Raw genomic sequence first — 20,609 nt, 5'->3', positions numbered from 1 at the left:
ATGTATTAAAATCTGAAAGCCAAGTGAATGCAAGAAACACTCTTGATGTTTGACATATCAAGCAGAAGCTATAAGCTGTTAGAGATACCTCAAATCACAATGCATACAAACAGTTATATTTTCTCCAGCTCAAGAGGGATTTTCCAGCAGCTTGTAATTATCAGTTTTTAGACTTAAAGCTTCAGCCGCTTGCACCTATTGTATTTTCAGAAAAGGAGCTAACAACTTCCTACAAGATTAATTGTAACTTATTAAAAAAGGGCAATAAAGTTTTTTTCATTTTTTATCATTATTTTTTTTCTTTTTTCTTTCTTCAACAAAAATACATAAATTAGTTCCTATGTTAGTTTTATTATCTTACCAGATGACACTGTTATATTCATGAATTGAGAGGACATTCCAAAACCCTGGAACAACTGATAGTATATCAGAAAAGAAGCTTTACTTTGATCCTTAGCTGATACTTTAATCAAATTATAGCCAGGGATCAAATCCAAACTACAAAAATATTTATGCCTGGCATCTAGTTTGTGAAAGTGGTGAGCTTTTCTGAGCTCTGTACAAATTAAGGCTCTCACAGTCACAACTCTCCACTGGGCATTTTTTACAGAAATAGTTCAAGATACTCAAGGTAATTGCTTAATCAGCCTAGTTCTCTTACATGCTAAAATTCTCCATGGCTTGCACAGCTACCGGTCTCACTGGGGAAAATCTGATGTAGGGCTGTCTCACAAAATACTGCCTGGTTTTAGCACAATCTAAGCACTTGATCATATCTGTCAAAATACTTCTCATCCTTGTCTCTCACATGTTAGCATAGTATAAGAGCAGATATTACTTCTTCTCTTTGCCTCTAAGGCTGTCTCTGTTAAGTCAAGTGAGTGTGTTATTCACAGCTTTTAACCTCTGTCCTCCTAAGAGTCTCTGAGACAACATTGAGACAGTTTCCAGCATAGCTAATTTGACTTTCCACCAGCTTCTTTTCCTACTGTGTGTCTTTAATTGATCTTACCTACTTCTTAGTATTCAGTCCTGACAGAAGAAGTATTCTGATAAATATAAATTGTTCCTGGATTATTTGTGTCATGATACATCCCTTTACCCTTGGAAGTGTCATTACATGCTGATCTATGCTATCATAATGTTTGAAGCTACCATAACAAAGAACTCATATACTGGGAGTCTTCTAGAATTTCCCTGAATATATATATTCATCAGAAGATTCTATCAGAATAAACCTCTTTTTGTCCAATATTAGTAATTGTAGTGGTTTTGCCTGAGTCAGGTTTTTTGGTAGCAGCAGGGCTCCAGGGGTGTCTTCTTTAAATTAAAGAGTTGCCAGAAGCTTCCTGTGTAGCTCACAAGGTTAGGACCAGTCAGTTCTAAGCTGGACCCTGCACCTGACCCAGGCCTAGCCAATTTGTGGTGGATGTAACGCCTCTGTGAATAATATTTGTTGCGCAGTTGCTCACAGCCTGTGGAGGACCCCACGACAGAACAGGTAGATACCTGAAGGAGGCTGTGACTCTGTAAGAGGTTTATCCTGGAGCCAGTTCTTGGCAGGACCTAGGAGTTCATGGAGGAGTTGCCCACACTAGAGCAGATTTGCTGTCAGGACTTGTGATCCCATGAGAGATCCAGACTGGAGCAGTTTGTACCCAAAGGACTGTTCTCCTGGTGGATGACCCATGCTAGGACAGTGTGTGAGGAGTTTCCCCTGTGGGAGGCCCCATGCTGGAGCAGTTTGTGAGGAGCTGCAGCCCATGGGAAGAACACATGCTGTAGAAGTTCATGAGGGATGGTCTCCCGTGGGAGGGACCTCACACTGTAGCAGTGGGAAGTGTGAGGAGGCTGCCCCCTGAGAAGAAGCAGTGGCAAAATCCATCTGTTAATAAACCGACCGCAACTCCCATTCCCCATCCCCTGTGCCACTGAAGGGGAAGGAAAGGGAGTCCTGGGAAGTGGAGGGGTGGCAGGAGGTGTTTTTAAGACAGTTTTCTCATCTCCCTGTTCTTATTGTTTCCTGAATAAATCAAACCTTTTTCTCCATAAGTTGAGTCTGTTTTGCCCGTGACATTAATTGCCGAGTGCTCTCTCTGTCCTTATCTCAACTCACAAGCTGTTTGTTGTATTTATCTCTCTCTTCTGTCCGGTTTAGGAGGGGGAGTGATTTTATGACTGGGTGGACATCGGGTTAAACTACCACAGTAATTCAGTGATTGATGTATTCCTAGAGGTACTGGTTGCTGTACAAAAAAGTTAATTTCATATACAGAAGGACTGTGATAGTTGGATTTTTAATATTTTCAATCAATAAATAATAGATACAAGTAATTTGTTTCACATCCTGAATTATAAATTCTTACTCCCTCTTTCAGTACTCCTTTTTGGTAGTATAAAAAGCTTTTTCAAGTCCCCAGCATTTTTCTAGCTGTCAGTGTTAGTTTATTACAAGCCTCTCCATAGCTCTTCATAGCCTTCATTGATGTCATCATTAGTGGTGGCAACATTGTATTATTCACTCCTAATTTGTCTTTGATGCTTTGCTTGAGTAACTTCTTCTGGTGTCCTTGCTCCAGCTTTGTTTATGAATATCGTCTGGCAGGGGGCCTGTGCAGTAGGCAACTCATCTTGCTTATGTATCTCTGGCAGCTTGTTTGCACCACAGGCAAGCGAGTTTTATTTATTCATTTAAACTTCTTTACTAGGCTCTGCTTCTTGAAGTATTTCATTTGGAAGAAAGGAATAACCTTGAGGTTGTAAATTAACCCTTAAGGCTATTATCTTTAAGGAAACAGATTTCTTCTTTTTCATCTGTAACTATGACTGCTGTGTTCTGTGGTTTTATGCAGTATGTTATCCTCCTTCTCCACCTGGTTGTAAGATTTCCAAGAACACATCTTGCAGAATTCACTCATAACCTGTAACTAGTGAGAGGTCTGTTCTTGCATTACTAGGAGGGACAATTTACAAAAAATATCCTTGGTAAACAAAAATGTGTGAGTTGCCATTCATGTGACTAACTCATGTACTTATAGTACTCATAGGACTATAGGTCCAGTGTCACTTGTACTTTTTCAGAGTATGTAAAGTGTTTTTGCTTTCTTGAAACCTTTGTCATAGACTATAATTCCTATTTATAGTAGTCAATCATGAATTGCAGTTGTAATCTTTTAAATATAACACAATTGGTCAACCTGGTCTTCCTTTCTCTCCGGTAGGACACTCAGATGCACATAGACCCTTTCCAGAGACTAATATTGTTGTAGGTGCCTGGAAGATCTCGGGTTGTAATGCGAGAGGTGGAGGGTACAGAAGAGGCGGGCACGGGGTGGAGTGAAAGGAGGTGCTTGTGTTAGCAGATAAAAGCACATGGCACAAACAATTAGTTGGAATAAAGCATCATCCATACTGAGTATATAGTAGTGATCTTTTCCCCTCAGTAGTTGGTGAGCTGAGTGATCTGTGTGGGCGGCCTGGTGATGTTGCTGGTAGCGGCAACACTAATATGGTGTCAAAGTGAGACTATAACTTAAAGATGTGAATAAATATTATCAACATTTTTTAGTGACTACAGTGTAGTTAAAACTACTGGCACTGATCCTTACAGGTTTTTTTTGAGGCATAGACTGTTGAAGACAGTTTAGTAGAAGAAGACAGATAAACATAAGAAACTAAACTGCTAGAATGCAGAAAAAAGTATTATTGAACAGACTGTTTTTTTTTTTAAGGAAATGCTATATTTTTCTTGAAACTGGCATATTCATATTTGATACCATAATAGCAAAAATACACCAGTTCCTTACTGCCTACATGAGTGTCTGTCTGTGCGGCTGTATATTGCCTGATGATCAATGATTTCTGCAATAATCAAGATGATCTTTGTGATGTGCAATAAGTATCAGATCCACAGAGGACCTTAAACAATTCTCAATGAGTTTCTGAAATGCTGTAATTTTTCATCTCAATAATTGACATATATATCACTTCAAAACTTACTCATATATACTTTCTAAAAAATCCAGAACTTTTTAATAGTGCATGAAAACAATTCATCAGTCATGGAGATATATGATTATTTACATTTTTCAAGTATCTATTTATTTATTTAATGCAAAAATGCAAAATTAATTATACTAGAAAAAACCTGTACTATTTTTATTCCTTCTTAATTGTAAATGAGAGTCTTTCACAATTCTCTTGATAAAAATACTGCAGCAGATTTGAAGACCTATCAAGAGCAATCTATTATCAGCCTTATATTCTTTAAAATTCTTAAAAAACCTTTAAGTTCTAATTAGATATACTATTCTTATTAAAATAGAATAATTATCAAACTGTTGATTTTTCTAGTAGTCTCAAGGTTAAAGCTATTCCATAGTATAATGCAAATTCCTTCAGTCTGTTTCAGTGGATATTCTTGTTGCCTATATTGAATTGTATGCAGCAGACCAGTAAAAGCTATTTGATTGATCTATCTCGTTATGGCTTTGATGGCTTCTAAAGTACAAGCTATAAAATAGGCTAACTGGAAAATCAAAACTTTAGTGACCTCTGAGAACTCTTCATCAAGTAGGCTGGTCTAAATCATGTTATTTTAAATTTAGATAGTACATTCACAGCACATTTTATGTAACAAATATTGACTATTTGTGAATAGCCTCCCTCCCCTGTTGAACATGGAGCCTATTAAGAAAAAGTCTCCAAGTAGCTGGGAGCAAGGCTTTAACAACTTAGTTAAGTAGTAAGCATTTGTGTACTAAAATCTTCAGAGAGGCTACATGCCTGCAAACCCTAGTTTATCCATACTTCTGGTTTCCTACAACCACATGTTTCTCTTAGGTTCTTATTTTGATCATTTCTCAGTTACCGGTTTGTATAATGAGAATCTGCACCTGCAGAGTTGAATAGATCACCTCTTATAGTTGACCCACCTGTAAGGATTATTCTAGGAAGAACAATTTTGTTGTTTCTGGTCAGAGAAAAATAAATCTACGTGTCTGAATTACTTCAAACATCATATTTTGTATATTTAGAAATAATGCTCATGGAAGAAAGCCATAAAATTAATAAAAAAATAAGTAATAGCAAATTTAGAAAGTTCAGTTTCTTGTGCATTTATTTTCAAATTATCTGACATTCCTTATGAACATTTTAGTTGCAAGAACTTGAAATCAACACAGAAACTTGCTCTTGAGTTTCTGTTTCATGATCAAATGGTTAAAGATATTAATTGAGAAAGTATTAAGATTCTTGCTCAAAGCTAGACGGGCATTATTCCATTTTTTAACATAACTTTAAAATATTTTGACTAGAAGAGAAATTCACAACATTATTGGGGGTTCTTGATAAGTTTGTCTTGATTTGTAATTGAGTTTCTATGTTTTTTTTATAGAGTTTCTACTTACAGAAGTAGCAAACTTTGTTTAGAAGTACTCAAGCTGATTTAGGATGTCTTAAGTGCAACTATATTTCACTAGTTTTAATTTGAAGAAACAAAACACATTGGTTAGTTAAAATATAAATGCATTGATTCTTTCAGATTAAGCCTATGGTGTTAGATATTTACAGTGATAATAACACTCTTAACCCTTTATGTATCCCTCTGGTTGAATGAAATCCATCAAATGACTGTCAGGAAGAGGAGGAAGGGTAATTTCACTTAAATGCTGTCAGAGCATACAGGCAAATTGCTCTTCATGACAGATAACCAAGCATACAGGTTACTGGTCTTACACCATTACAACTTCCTGAACTTATTTTCTTCTGAAAACCTTCTATGTAAACAAAAGCCCACCAGTTGGGACTTAACTGCAAAACCAACTAGAGTGCTAGAGTTTTGGCAGTTTCTCTGCAATGGCTCACATCTGGGCCCTGGCAAGCCGCAAGGCTTTGAGAGGTTCACCTGCATCAGCAAGTCTTTGACCACTATCATCCTCTACTGTTTGTTGTGTTGATCTCATCTGTAGCCAATTGAAATGCTTTTGATGTCAGAAGTTGTTGCTCTACATCTTTTTTTCATCTCAATAAATATAGGAGGAGAAAGAGCCACCTTCCTCTCCCAGAAATCACAAGCATTCAGGCTCTATCATTGCAAGAGTCCCTATGCCAGCCTAAACATACATACTCATTCCTATTCCTTGTTATATGTATCTTGTGCTCTTATAATTAAAAGTCTATTATCTATCACCCTATTTCTTCTACCTCCTGGCACAGAATCTTCACTTCCTGTAAGCTATGTTGCCCTTTGCCCCAGTGTAGGAAGAGCACTGGGTAAAGGAGGGCTCTGAGACCCAAATACTGCCCATCATGCCCTTGGGTCCAGCCCCAAGGTCACTCCAGACAGGATAAGGGGCCTGTGGTGCCACCTTCATTGTGCCAGGTCTAGCAGCAAGATGCAGTCCTGAGTAATGCCTGTGGAACACCAAATGCCCTGTGCCAAGTGCAGACTGAGCTGCCTGGATTCATCATGCACATCCTGCTGGTAGTGATCCTGGTTGCTCACACTTCCCTGGTGCTAGCTGAATAGGAAACTGGACAAAACCTTGTTGTTTGCTCAAGTGTCATTTTCTATTTGACAGGTAATTGCTTCTGGCTGCAGCTATAGTTTATACCCTGTGAACATTGTGCATGACATCTACTCTTTCCTCTTGCTTTGAAGCTCCAAAAAGGATGCCATGAGTAGTCCCAAGAAGTTCAGTTGCTAATAGTAATTTTTTAACATGTGCTATTTTGTTTAAATACAACTCTTGAATAAGTAGCTCTCTTTCTTTTTCACTTGTCTTTACATTACATAGGTACACTTAGGAAATAATTTAAAAAATTAAGACCACATTGTAACTCATTATTTGAAAACCTAGTACTTAAAAAAATAGTAACAGAATTGTCTTTTTGGATAGTCTCATCCGCTTATTTACTTCTTTAATATTAACACTTTAAAATTTTTGTTTTTTTCATGAAGTGATCCGCCTTTGAAAAGATTTGAGTGTTAAGTCATTAGCGAAAAACCATCTCTTTCAAAAGGTAGTCAAGTTTCACATTTTCTCAACAGACGTTAAGGGACAAAGTATTCCTTCTTTTTCTGTAGTTTTAACAGACAGAGAATTTAGAAGAATTGACAAGGACTACATTTGAGTAAGTTAAACTACATTTTAGTGCTACTGAGTGTAACAAAAGCAAAAAATCTTTCTGAAGAAAGGAACATCAAACAGAAGACAGTGCATATTTCAACTTCACTGAAATAAGAATGTGAAAATAATATGTAACAGTGTGGAATTGTCTGAGGAAACCACTACTATTCAGTCTTATTTAAAGAGAACTTTTTATTGTAAAGAACATGGGAAGTAAATGTTGTGGTACAATTTTTTATCTGATTGTTAGTTTAATCAAGTCTTTCTCCTACCACCTCGTCATAGAAACTTGGCATTTCAGCTACATTTAGGCAATTAAATCTGAGCTAAGAAAATGGTAACAGCTAACCTGGGCCACTCCAAAGTGTTCATCTTACTCCAGCTTTTCCTCTCTAGCAGAAGTCCCTATAAAGTTCATGTGTATAGGACGGGAACAGACTGAAACTCCAGCTTCTGTCACAGAATCACAGAATCTTAAGGGTTGGAAGGGACCTTGAAAGATCATCTAGTCCAATCCCCCTGCCAAAGCAGGACCACCTAGAGCAGGTTACACAGAAATGCATCCAGGTTGGTATTGAATGTCTCCAGAGAAAAAGACTCCACAATCCATCTGGGCAGCCTGTTCCAATGCTCCATCACCCTCACAGTTAAGAAATTTTTCCTTATGTTTCTTTGGAACCTCTTGTTCTAGCTTGTACCTGTTGCCCCTTGTTGTGTCATTGGACATCACTGAGAACAGCCTGGCTCCATCCTGACATCTGCTAAAGGGCCCCAGCTCCCTCAGCCTTTCATCATAAGGGAGATGCTTCACTCTATTAATCATCTTTGTGGCCCTGTGCTGAAGTCTCTCCAGCAGCTGCCTATCGTTCTTGAACTGAGGGTCCCAGAACTAGACTATTTGATAGGTAGTCTTTTGTGGATATTTGAAATGGAAATTTCTTACAAGAATTAATTTACATGCTTTATGAGGACTTTTATTACTTTGTTCAGCTAAAATGTCCTGTGGCGATGAGTTCCATATTCTACTTGCAGCTTATATTAAAAAAAAAAAACAAACACTTTGTATTTTAATTCTGCTGCCTTTGAACTGTCTCCTGTCTTTTGTGATCTAAGAAACAATGAATTCCTGGTCATCTTCTCTTTCCCTTGATACATATGTTTGAGGCAAATATGTGTCAAAGTGTATTTGTATGTATGTCGTTTTATCCAAAACAACTTTAATAAAAAAAAGAAAAAAAAAGAAAGAAAAAAAATATCCCAGCACTGACTTTCTGCAAGGAGGCCAATTTTATAATTACTGTGATGTTAAATTACCTACCAATTTACTTGTAAAACCTCATCAAATTCAATTTATCTATAAAAAAGAAATTCTTTCATTTCAGAAGGATTGCTGTTTTTCTCACACACATCTATGTGAGGTAGAATCTATTGAATCTGTGATTTAACTACAAAAGTGGTAGTTAACTGTAAGAGATATGTCCATAATTCTACTTGACTGATAAAATTCATAAATTTATAATGTCTCTACTCTAAATAATGTAAAATTCAATATATTCATGAGAAAAAAAGAATTAAAGTGATTCAATCAATGCATCTGCCATACTCCTCACTTTCTTTGTGCACATATAAGAAAGATAAAATGCAGCTCTACTGGATTCATTAGATTATATGACTTTTATCTTCTCCTTGAAAAACATGTTCTACTGGTTGGTGGTTTTTTAAACATTTTTGTAGTGGGTCTGGGACGGTAGTGATTTTCCACAGCAGCTCCTGCAGTGCTGTGCTTACTGTTGATATCAATATTATGACTACCGCTTGCACAACATCGGGGCTGTCCCTCCAGCATTCCTTCCCCCACCTTCACCAATAGCTGTGAGTGGGCATGATCTTGGGAGGGACTATGGCCAGGACAGCTGACCCAGGCTGACCAAGGAGATATTCCATACCATATGACGTCAGCTCAGTAATATAAACTGGGGGAAAGGAGCAGGAAGGGGAGGCGAGATTCATTTCTGGCCTTCCCAAAGCAACCGCTACGCGTACTGAAGCCCTGCTTCTCGGGAGGTGGCCGGACATCGCTGCTGATGGGAAGTAGAGAGTAACAGCTTATCTGCTTCTGCTTTGCTTCCCGCGCGCGCGGCTTTGCTGCTTATTTATTAAACTGCTTTTATCTCAACCCACGAGATTCCCATCTTATTTTCTCCCCTTCCCTGGCTTGCTGAGGAGGTGGGGGGTAAAGCGGTGTGGTGGGCACCTGGCATCCAGCCAGGCTCAAACTACCACAGCCCTTTTGGCGCCCAACGTGGGGCGAGATAATAGCAGATTTACATTAACTGCATTGCAATTACAGTAAACCAATGAGAGCAAAGTTCCTGTGCTGGTCACGGAGCCTTGCTGTTATGCAGCTTATCTTACACTTTCTAATGTTTGGGAACACGATGCTCCTAACATTGACTCTCGGCTGTGCTTTAACCTTAATAGCTTTGCTAAGCTGGCTATATAATTTTGTGAAGAGGATGAAAGGGCCTGGGAACATGATGGCCCAAATAATAATAGCAAGTCTCATTCTGTTACTGATGAATTTAGTGTGCTGTGGGAGCTATCTTGTGGAGGCCATGGGGCAAAGCACCTCTTTCTCCTCAGCTCGGACTGATCTAGATAATTCTGTTACACAGACTTCCCAGGTCCTTAGTCACCCTTATACGAGAGTTTTAATATTACTAATTAACATGGTTGGTATATTATATATCTTGTGGAATCTGGAGTCATCTGGGTATCAGAGAGTACAAATTTGTGATGGAAACATGTTAAAATGCCCCCTGAAGCGGCCAGTCCCTGGGTGGCAGGGTATGTGGATGAATTTAGGCAAATTCCTAGGACGGTTATCACCTCCTGTAATCTGGGATTTTACATCTGAACAGATAAAAAACCCTGCTTTACTGACACGCTACCTGATAGAAGGGTGTCTTACCTACCCTAATGAGGCCCATCAGGTTCAGGCACTATACTGGGGCCTAGCCTCTGCCTACCGAGCTGCATTCCAGTCCTCTCAGAGAACTGTGATTGAAATGGAAACTCAAACGGTACCTGAGACCAACATAGTTGAGTCAGTTGCAGTCCAGCCCTCTCAGAGAACTATGGCCGAGGTGGAAATTCAAACTATACCTGAGACTACCATGGTTGAGTCAGGGAACCAAACAACAACCACAGTGGTTGCCCCAGTAGTGAAAAAGAAGCAGTGGATAAGGAGGTCAAGTCCATATCATCGATTAGTAAGGGCAGACGAGGAGGAAGAGGAAAGGCTAGAAGAAGAAACTGGTCCTTCGGTAAGGAGATCAGGAGAAGTGAAAGAAATCGAAAAGGAAATGGAAACTACTCGGTCCCTCACCTCAACAGAACTTAGAGATATGCGAAAAGATTACAGTCGCCAGCCAGGTGAGCGGATTGGTGCCTGGCTGCTCCGATGCTGGGATAACGGGGCTGACAGTCAACAATTGGAAGGCAGAGAAGCCCAACAGCTAGGATCTCTTGCTAGGGACCGGGGAATTGATAAAGGCATTGGAAAGAAAACCTCAGTTTGTAGTCTCTGGAAACGACTCCTCTCAAGTGTACGGGCAAGATACCCATTCAAGGAAGACCTTGTAAATGCCCGAGGAAAGTGGACTAGAGCTGATGAAGGGATCCAATATCTAAGGGAATTAGCTGTGTTGAAAGTCATCTATGGTGATCTGGATAATGTCGAGGCCTCCACAGATCCAGACGATGTCCAGTGTACATGGGCCATGTTGAGAAAAGTGATCCAGAGTGCCCCAGCTACATATTCTAATATCCTGGCAATGGTGTATCATCCAGACATGGACATACCAACAGTGGAGAGGGTATCTTCTTGGTTACAGAACTATGAAGAGAGCCTCTGCACCTCCTCATCAGTGTGGGATGATGGCCTGATTGTTAGATCTGCCTCAAGAACTCAGTCATCCACTGTCCCGACCAGGGGAAAGGGAAGTCCCAGACGCAGGAGTACACCGCGAAATGAACTCTGGCTCTTTTTGCGTGGCCAAGGAGAGGATATGAGGAAGTGGGATGGTGAACCCACTTTTAAGCTAGAAGCGCGTGTACGTGAACTAAGGGGGAAGACAGCTGTTAGAAAAGGACCGCCCAGGAGAGCTGTCAGCAGAGTGGCTGCCAAACCAAAAGAGGACAATCAACAATCTCCAAGACATAGAAGAACTGCAACTACTTCCTTCGAAGCCAATGAGGAGACTTCAGGTCTGCAATTGCAAGGATCAGATAGCGAATACTCTGATGAAGAACAGAAATAGAGGGTCCCTGCCTCCAGCCAGGAGGAGGAAAGGGATGACCGAATCTACTGGACTGTGTGGGTTCGATGGCCTGGCACATCAAACCCACAAAGGTATAAAGCCTTAGTAGACACAGGGGCACAGTGTACATTGATGCCATCAAGGTATAGAGGCACAGATTCTGTCTGGATCTCTGGAGTGACAGGGGGATGTGAAGAATTATCTGTATTAGAGGCTGAAGTGAGCTTAACAGGGGACAAATGGAAAAAACACCCCATTGTGACTGGTCCAGAGGCCCCTTGTATTCTTGGCATAGATTACCTCAGGAGAGGGTACTTCAAAGACCCCAAGGGGTATCGATGGGCTTTTGGTATAGCCACTGTAGATACAGAGAAAATCAAACAACTCTCTAATTTACCTGGCCTCTCAGAAGACCCTTTTGTTGTGGGATTGCTGCAAGTTCAAGAGCAACAGGTACCAATTGCTACCAGGACAGTGCACCGGAGGCAATATCGCACGAACCGAGATTCCCTGGCTCCCATCCGTGAGTTGATTCATCAACTGGAGGCTCAAGGAGTAATTAGCAAAACTCATTCTCCATTTAATAGTCCCATATGGCCTGTGAAAAAATCTGATGGAGGGTGGAGGTTAACAGTAGACTATCGTGGCCTGAACGAAGTGACACCACCACTGAGTGCTGCTGTACCAGACATGTTAGAGCTCCAGTATGAACTGGAGTCAAAAGCAGCCAAGTGGTATGCTACGATTGACATCGCTAATGCATTCTTCTCAATTCCATTGGCAGCAGAGTGCAGGCCACAATTTGCCTTCACATGGAGAGGTGTCCAATATACCTGGAATCGATTGCCCCAGGGGTGGAAACATAGTCCTACTATTTGCCATGGTCTAATCCAAACTGTGCTGGAAACGGGTGATGCCCCTGAACATTTACAGTACATTGATGACATAATTGTATGGGGCAACAAGGCAGAAGAAGTGTTTGAGAAAGGGAAAAGAATAATACAGATTCTCCTGAAAGCTGGTTTTGCTATAAAAAGAAACAAAGTAAAGGGACCTGCACAAGAGATACAGTTTTTGGGCATAAAATGGCAAGATGGGCGTCGGCATGTGCCTATGGATGTTGTGAATAAAATAGCTACTATGTCTCAACCGACTAATAAGAAAGAAACACAAGCTTTCCTGGGCCTTGTGGGATTCTGGAGGATGCATATCCCAGGTTATAGTCAGCTTGTGAGCCCTCTCTTTAGAGTAACCAGAAAGAAGAACTGTTTTGAGTGGGGCCTTGAGCAACAACAAGCTTTTCAACAAATTAAACAGGAAATAGCTCGTGCAGTCGCCCTTGGGCCCATCCGTACAGGATCAGATGTGCAGAATATCCTCTACACTGCCGCTGGAGAGCATGGTCTCACCTGGAGCCTCTGGCAGAAAACATCTGGAGAAACCCGAGGTCGACCATTAGGGTTTTGGAGCCGAGGATATCGAGGATCGGAAGCCCACTACACCCCAACTGAAAAAGAAATACTAGCAGCATATGAGGGACTTCGAGCTGCTTCAGAAGTCATTGGCACAGAAGCTCATCTCCTCTTGGCACCACGTCTGCCTGTGTTACACTGGATGTTCAAAGGGAAAACCCCTTCTATACATCATGCAACCAGCGCTACATGGAGTAAGTGGATGGCGTTGATTACACAACGATCTCGGCTGGGGAAATCTAATCGCCCAGGAATCCTGGAAGAAATCATGGACTGGCCAGAAGGCAGAGATTTTGGAGCATTGCCTGAGGAAGTAGCTCGCGCCCAAGAGGCACCACCATATAATGAACTGTCAGAAGATGAGAGGCATTATGCTTTGTTTACTGATGGATCCTGCCGCGTGGTAGGAAATCATCGTAAGTGGAAAGCTGCTGTGTGGAGTCCCACACGACGAGTTGTTGAGGCCACTGAAGGAGAAGGTGAGTCAAGTCAGTTTGCTGAAGTGAAGGCTATCCAACTAGCTCTAAAGATTGCAGAACGAGAGAAGTGGCCAGTACTCTATCTTTACACTGACTCCTGGATGGTGGCTAATGCTCTATGGGGATGGCTACAGCAATGGAAGAAGACCAACTGGCAGCGCAAGGGTAAACCCATCTGGGCTGCTGCATTATGGCAAGACATTGCTGCTCGGGTGGAAAATATGACTCTGAAGGTACGTCATGTAGATGCTCATGTGCCAAAAAGCCGTGCCAATGAAGAACAATGGAATAATCAACAGGTAGATAAAGCTGCTAAAATTGAACTAGCTCAGGTAGATCTAGACTGGGAGCGTAAAGGTGAGCTATTTATAGCTCGATGGGCCCATGAAACATCAGGACATCTGGGAAGAGATGCAACATATAGATGGGCTCGTGATCGAGGGGTGGACTTGACCATGGAAGCCATCACACAGGTCACTCATGAATGTGAAACATGTGCCGCAATCAAGCGAGCCACACGAATCAAGTCTCCCTGGAACAGAGGCCGATGGCTGGGTTTTCAGTATGGTGAGGCCTGGCAAATTGACTATGTTGGACCACTACCACGAACACATCAAGGCAAGCGGTATATACTCACCGTGGTGGAAGCAACTACTGGTTGGTTGGAAACATACTCTGTAAACCACGCCACTGCCCGAAATACTGTCTTGGGTCTTGAAAGGCAAGTTTTGTGGCGACGCGGCACTCCAGAAAGAATTGAATCAGATAATGGAACTCATTTTCGAAATAATCTCATAAACTCCTGGGCAAAGAAACATGGCATTGAGTGGATATACCACATCCCCTATCACCCTCAAGCCTCTGGAAAGATTGAGAGATATAATGGGTTACTAAAGACTATGTTGAGAGCACTGGGCAATGGGGCATGGAAGCAGTGGGATAAAAATTTAGCAGAAGCCACTTGGCTGGTCAATAGCAGAGGTTCAACTAACCGTCCTGGTCCTGCCCAAACAAAACCACTACATACTGTGGGAGGAGATAAGGTCCCCGTAGTGCACCCAGGGAAATGGCTGGGGAAGGCAGTATGGGTTGCACCTCCCATGGGAAAAGGCAAACCCATTCGTGGGATTGTCTTTGCTCAAGGGCCTGGCTGTACTTGGTGGGTGATGAGAAAGGATGGGGAAACTCGATGTGTACCTCAAGGAGACTTAACCTTGGGGGAAAAATAACCTGTTATGTGAGTTATCTGTTGTAGATGAACTTTGCAAGAAAAAACCGGACAAGTGGACAAACCAAGCCGGTGCTGGTGCCCAACACTGAACATACTGTTTCCCCTGGCCTGGATATTCATCTTGATGGATGAGACAGAAGTTATGACCTGCTCCAGTGAACATCTACAGAGGATGAAAGATATAAGAATGTTGTTTGTTTGTTTGATGCAAGATGCAAGAGGGAATACAAGAATGATGTTTGTCTGTTGAAGAGTGGGGGTACTGGTTAATGAGAGTATATAAGAATGTATATGGATTGTTAAGATGGTTTGTCTGAGCATGACATAAATGGTATGGAATAAGGGGTGGAGACTGTAGTGGGTCTGGGACGGTAGTGATTTTCCACAGCAGGTCCTGCAGTGCTGTGCTTACTGTTGATATCAATATTATGACTACCGCTTGCACAACATCGGGGCTGTCCCTCCAGCATTCCTTCCCCCACCTTCACCAATAGCTGTGAGTGGGCATGATCTTGGGAGGGACTATGGCCAGGACAGCTGACCCAGGCTGACCAAGGAGATATTCCATACCATATGACGTCAGCTCAGTAATATAAACTGGGGGAAAGGAGCAGGAAGAGGAGGCGAGATTCATTTCTGGCCTTCCCAAAGCAACCGCTACGCGTACTGAAGCCCTGCTTCTCGGGAGGTGGCCGGACATCGCTGCTGATGGGAAGTAGAGAGTAACAGCTTATCTGCTTCTGCTTTGCTTCCCGCGCGCGCGGCTTTGCTGCTTATTTATTAAACTGCTTTTATCTCAACCCACGAGATTCCCATCTTATTTTCTCCCCTTCCCTGGCTTGCTGAGGAGGTGGGGGGTAAAGCGGTGTGGTGGGCACCTGGCATCCAGCCAGGCTCAAACTACCACAATTTTCCAGGCTGACTATAAAAGCAATTCTCTAGTAAAAGGAGGTATCTTTAAGATATCCTAACTGTGGTCAATCTATCTGGTCATGCTCATTTCAAGAGTATTGTCCCATATCTTCATTTAAGACCAATCTTTGTCCAATCCATGTATGCTTTGGAAATTGCTTGTGAAAGTTGACTTTTCTAATAAGCTGCAGCTACATAAGGAGGTTGTCATAGTTTGACATGACAGCCTTTTCTGGTAAGGGGGAAGGGGCTGTAAAGATGGCTCCTGTAAGTAGTTGCTCGAAACTCTCCCCAGCTCTGAGTCAGACCCACTTCTGGGGCTGAGCCAATTAGACAACTCCACGATCGCTTTTTAAGAGGCTGGAAGAGGAGGCTTCTTCCTCCTTTTTTTCCCCTGTTTCTTCCTTTTTCTGTGCCTTCTTCTTCTCTGGCAGGTGGTGATGCAAGGATTGGGAAGAGTGAAACAACCATGTGGACTCGAAGGTCAATGATGAAAAAGCGGAGGAGGTGTGCTGGAGCGGAGACTCCCCTGCATTTTATGGAGAAAACTGGTGAAGCTGAGATTTATTTTCGTTTATTTAAAGACCCTGCATCAGAGATAGAGAATAATTTTGATAATGACCCCATATCAGGAACAGAGACTCATGTTGCTAAAGCTGACCCCGGACCAGGGGCAGTGACTCTTTCTGCTAAGAACCCCAAGCCAGGGACAGTGATTCACCTCATTAAAGGCCCCATGCCAGGGACAGTGACTATGGCCAGAGGAGGCCGTGCCCCATGGGAGGGACCGAATCACTTCACTACAGACTCCGAGCCAGGGGCAGTGATTTTCCTCATTAAAACTATGGCCGGTAGAGGCCGTGTCCCAAGGGAGGGACCCAATATTCACAGAAGCTGTAACTGTGGGAAGGAACCCATGACAAAGTATGTCATTAAATTTATGCCCAGAACAGGCCATGTTCACTGCAACTATGGTGAAGAATCCACACCAGAGATATTCACCAAGGACTGTGTCCCGTGTGAGGGACCCTGTATCGGCAGAAGCCGCAGCTGCTGGGAAGAACCCACATCAGAGAGGTTTGTTAAGGACTGTGTCCCGGGGGAGGGACCCATATTGGAGCAGGGGAAGAATGCAAGGAGTCTTCCTCATCTGAGAAGAGAGAAGTGGCAGAGCCCATCTATGAGAGACTGACCATATCCCCCATTCCCTAACCCCCCAAGCCATTGTAAGGGGAGGAGGTAGAGCTATCAGGAGCAGTGAGCTGGGCCCAGGAAGAAAGGAGGGATGGGGGAGGGAGATCTGAAAGTGCTGGTTGTAATTTCCTCATCATCCTACTCCATTTTTTTTTTGCTTTTATTCCATTCTGTTTCTTGTAGAATGAACTTTCCTACTTTCCTCTCTAGGTCAAGTAGTGGAGTCTGTTTTGCTCGGAACTGTAATTGGCAGTGAGCCCTCCTTACCCTTGTCTTAATCCACAACAACCTTGCTTATCTTTTTACTCCCATTTTGCTGGGACCTCTGTCATCCTAATGAGGGTGGAGGTGAATGGGGGCACTGAGTGAGAGACTGTCGTGGTGTTTCATTGCTGGCTTGGCTAAACCACGACAGAGGTTATGAACAGAGATAGTGGAGATGTAGATGAGGTTTACCTTTTGTACCTGAAGCACAGCGGGCCAAGTACAAAGACCACTTGCAACAATGGCTTTGGGAGGTGTAGAGTTCCTATGCTCAGTTCAATTACAGTAGTAACTTTAAAGCCTTATGATTTTTCAAATGACAAATTTTCCATTTTTTCCTGCTAATTGGAGCATTCAAAGAGAAAAGGAATAATGATAGCCAAAGATTTGCATTCAGAATGTGTATGGAAGAAAGAATTTGATGGAGATTTGAAAAATTTGTTATATGTTGATGTCTGTGGCTTACAAAGATTGTGTTTGTGAGGTCTTTAAAAAACAGCTGCTCTGGTTTTGTCTGTAAACCATTGTATAATTTCTGCAGTAAAGAAATTTTCTTCTGTTCTGAGAAATAACATGGCTTTTATGATGTCAGATTTTGGCTCCATAAAACTGAAGTTTGAGAACGATGAGCTACCACTTTCCCTGTTTCCCCCCATGTCTTCATCTTTATTCCATAATCAAGTAAATGAAGCCTGAAGTATGCTGTGTTTTAATAGTGTATTCTGGTAAGTAGTGTGAACATGACTCATCAAAGAGTCTCTGGATAGGAGACAGTGAGGAAGATAATGAAACCACAGACTGTATTATTTATTTGAAGAAGGTATATGACAGATGTAGAACCCATTTAACTTCACAATCCAGAACTGTTATTTTAGAAGGTGATTTTTTTCCCGATTAATTAGATGAGAGCAAGTTACTTAACAACACTGAATTTGGGGAATTTATTTTGTAAAACACTTTACTCCCTGAAAAATAAAATAAAGTTTACAACTCCCTTGGTAATCAAATGGTCTTCACCTTAATTTTGATTAAAAATAGAAGTTTAAGGATCTAACATAATGTTTTAACTCTGATAATATGCATAGCTCTAGCTGCTTGCAAGTTAATATTTCACCTTGTATAGAGAAGCCTACTGTTTTACATAAAAAGAACACTCTACAGGCAAATAAATGGGTTAAAACTACATAGAATAAACAAAAGAAATGGCTGAAAGTCAAAACATCATATATACAGTACCAAGAATAATTGCTGCATTTGCAAAAGCCGCATATGGAAGATATACTTGTATCTTACAACTTTTGTCTTGATAAGGTGAACATTAAAAGGCTTAAGCTTATATATGTTAATTCTCAAGGTCCTTAAGTTCCATAACATTTAAAAAATTATATGCTTTTTTAGGAAATTAGATGAGTTCATGAGGCATAATCCAATAGGGTGAAATAAGGGGGTTCCTAAATATAGTCATCCTGAAAGTAATGGACACTGAGAGTCGAATAATGTTTTCATTCAGTGTGTCATTGATCAGTTTTCATGAAAAGCAGTAAAAACAAAGCACTAAACTAATTAAAATACAACATGGAGAAAAATCTTTGCTTAGTACATCTATAATTGCTTTTAGGGTGTATAGAGTTCCTATGCTGGAATCAAATCAACAATATCAGAGAACAATAAAAAGATCCATTTTGATTCTTATAATAAACATGTTAGTGTAAATATTAAGCACAAAATAATTTCTGAAATTGGCCTTTCTCCCTCTCTGAAGAACTGATTTCTTTTTTTTTTGTCCGTGATGAGAACTATCTGAAGTATGATTTTTTTAATTTGTAACTTCCATTAAGTAAGAGCTAACATGTTTATAGTATGGTATTAGATTACATATATTTATATTTTCTGTGTAGATACTCAAAGGTAGATATGAAGGGCTGTATATACACATGTCTATGGGTGTGTTACTTCCGAAATCTCTCCTTATGGTCTGGTTTAAAATTTGTAAACATGGTAATCTTCTTGTGGGAACAAAAGTAAAGATTATACAGAAACTTATGTTCTCTGCTGGACCACTCCACACAAATGGAGTTTATCTGTTCAATCAATTTAATTCACCTTTTTAAAACGCCTTGAATAGAAATAGGTATATTAGTGAAATTATTTCATTGCAAAGAATGCTGCTAGTTGAGATTCATTTGTGGAAACATCTTTTAAACTAGAGTTTATTTATTTTTTTTTTCCTTAGATTTTAACTGCAAATACTCTGTGAACTCATATACGAGATGCCAAATGTTTAGAAATATTAATATTGCAAAGACATGCAGCTCTCCTGCTGTGACACAAAGGCACACAGAGAAAAAACAATGAACAGTACAGCTAAAACCTTTAGGTTCATCTAAGTTTAATAAGCTCAGAATTTGTTGATGTTATAAAAGAAGCAACACAGAGGCATTTGATTGGCTTATTTTTCATGTCTATAGTTATTTTAGACTTCTAAGCTTTAATGCATTTAGTTGGGCTACTTAAATGAGTCTTATTAAGGCCAATGGAACTGTCTATGGTAAGAAAGGAACATTCATATCAATGGATATGGGTTATCATGTAGGTCTACATTGATATTCATATTGCATGAATTAGAAATTCATGTTTCTAGTGTCATATTGGTAGCCAAAGTAGATAGTCTTTGAGATACCATTCATCAGTGGTACAAGATTTTCCATCTTCAGAAGAGAATTGCTGATCAGGAGGGCTAAAATAGTTTTGTATTCACAGTCTAGACTGTCACAATTCAATAGATAATACTGATGCTGTTACATGCAGTAGTCTATTTTGTATAGATCTATTCTAACTTTCAGTAATAGTTCTTGAATTAGCTCCAAATTCAGACAATGCTGTCTTCCTCCTTACCAGTTTGTACCTATCGAGAAGAGTAAGTTACAATAATTTACCCTTGCTGAGATTTTGTTTTTCTGCTACGATTAGTATTTTTAAAACTTCTAATGGTATGAACATGAGGATTCTGCTTTTGCAAAAACATTGATAAGTCAAAATCTGGATTCATCCTATATCAAAACCAAGTGACAGAAATATCTCACAAGCAACACAAGTAAGAACCATTTTTTTGCTATCATTGAAACAAGCATTTTTGCACTGAAATGATGTTTCCTAGAACTGTGGAAATAATCAGAAATCAGCTACCTCACAAAGAGAGGGTTAACAACTGTTTATAGCTATTTACTGAAGGTGCCAACATTTCTTTTCATTGGTTAATTGGTGTACTCCAGGCACCTAAAAGCATATTATTTGGGCACACAAAGGAATGATAACACCAGTGGTATGAAAAATTGTCAGGAACAACCTTTAAAAGAAGTGGAATATGTAGAAATTCAGACCTCACTTGCTGAAGTTGAATTACAGTAACAAGGAATCTAAGTAGAGATAATTACCCTAAAGACGTATTGTCAGGAATTCTTGAAGCAAATTATTTTTAAACATGAAAACCAAGAAGACATCCTTAATTTCTCTAGGAATTTGGATGGATCTAGAAGTGATGTTGTTAATAAAGAATCAATATGCATCAAAACAATATTTTTAAAGCTTACTTTTAACATATGTTA

This window comes from Colius striatus, chromosome 6 (genome assembly GCF_028858725.1).
Source record: "Colius striatus isolate bColStr4 chromosome 6, bColStr4.1.hap1, whole genome shotgun sequence".
NCBI lineage: Eukaryota > Metazoa > Chordata > Aves > Coliiformes > Coliidae > Colius > Colius striatus.
Note: the sequence above shows the minus strand (reverse complement) of the source record.